Below are 1,466 nucleotides of genomic sequence, written 5' to 3' on the forward strand. Positions count from 1 at the left end.
ATACAACCAGACAAAGCAAATATCAGTGCAGTAAATGCAAGTCCGCAGTTTGAGGCTTATCAAAAAGTAAAAAAAAAAATGCCGCTACGATTCAGTAGCTTATGGGTTCGTTCTTAATTAAGGAAAGTATTCGTCTACCTACTTGCTAAATAAAGGCTAAAATTGAGTAAAAATGCTAAGCAGTTTACACGATCTAAATGCTAAGCATCTTTACGATGGCCCACCCCACGCGGCTACTTAAGGCATTTCGAAATATTTTGCATCTAAATGTCTTGACATAACTTGAAAATTTATGGATTCATGCTCAAGTGTCTTTAACCGAACGTTTCTTGGTTAATGAACTTTATGGCGATCGCTTTACCATAAGTCTTCAAAAAAATATTACAATTCCTCGTAATCTTGACCTTGCTAATTTTGAGCAGCATTGTAGCATGTTTTACAAGATTTCAAGCAGTTTTTGTGGAAACCGTTGTTGTAATAGGGGAAAACGTGCCACAACCGAGCCGTGTAGCCTGACACCACATGTCGGTAAATAGAATAAGATTTAAGGCCAAATAGTCGATCTGCGTGCCGATGTGATCATAGTGCTTATAGTCATGAATCATAGTGCTCCCATTGCCGATGACTTCGTATCTCAAAATGCCTACCTTCTTCAGAAGATATTCACTGTCCCAAACGAATCACGTAAGCCGCACCAGTTCTCGAACGTCACGACTTGGCCACGAAGTCTGCCGCGGCCTCTTCGCAGTGTTCGTCGCGGACTGAGCCTGGGCCCGCGTCGGACACGACCTGCCTCCGGCGGGTTCTGCGACCGACTGACGTCTGCTCCCGGCTCCAGCAGGTCTCACCCGCTCCCAGCGACGCACGACCACGTCTGGAGGAGTGGGGGGGGGGGGGGAGGGGGGCAAACACAGACACGCCCTCCGGCCGCTCTGGCGGGGCGAGTCTGGAGGCCTGCACGGAAAACTTGACGAAAACCGGACGATGTGGTGTGTGCGCGTATTTGGTAGCGGGGTGAGGTTGGCGGAAACTAGTGCGGAAATAAAGAAGCTTAAATGGCCGTACTTAGTCGCCGTGTATAGATATAGAGACTTTTTACTGGTAAAGATCTGACTGGAGACACAATGACCAGTTAAACACATACCTTTTTGTCTCGCCCAAATGGCGTTCTGTTTACATTGAAATATTTTAGTCTTTGAAAGGAGCACATCGCATATGTTCATCGCGCAGTTCAACTGAAAGGGCGGTGCAGGCATAAGAAAGGTTGACCGTATGTACACAACACCCGTGTGCTCTTTGGTATGGGAGTGGGGAGACGCGACCTTGAAATAATCCTCAAATGTGTCGCATGGAATCGGCATTCCCAAATATCTTTGATTTACCTTCCCAAAGGTCACAGCCGGTGGTTTTGTCTTTGCTATTTGCACCATACCAATGTCGAAAACACTGCGAATGCAACGCAGCCT

The 1,466-nt window shown here is 46.8% G+C and overlaps 1 protein-coding gene across 2 annotated transcripts in view; it reads right to left on the reverse strand.

Moving 5' to 3' along the window:
- Positions 1 to 802, reverse strand: part of LOC119106339 (peptidyl-prolyl cis-trans isomerase 6) — a 13,410-nt gene extending 12,608 nt beyond the window's left edge. For both annotated transcript variants that reach the window (XM_037229958.1, XM_037229957.1), the window contains exon 1: positions 648 to 802. The gene's annotated coding sequence lies outside the window, so the exon portion shown is untranslated. The remainder of the gene's footprint in view (positions 1 to 647) is intronic.
- Positions 803 to 1,466: the final 664 nt, after the last annotated feature.

Source organism: Pollicipes pollicipes, unplaced genomic scaffold, assembly GCF_011947565.3.
Source record: "Pollicipes pollicipes isolate AB1234 unplaced genomic scaffold, Ppol_2.1 Scaffold_6138;HRSCAF=7277_pilon_pilon_pilon, whole genome shotgun sequence".
In the NCBI taxonomy this organism is placed as follows: domain Eukaryota; kingdom Metazoa; phylum Arthropoda; class Thecostraca; order Pollicipedomorpha; family Pollicipedidae; genus Pollicipes; species Pollicipes pollicipes.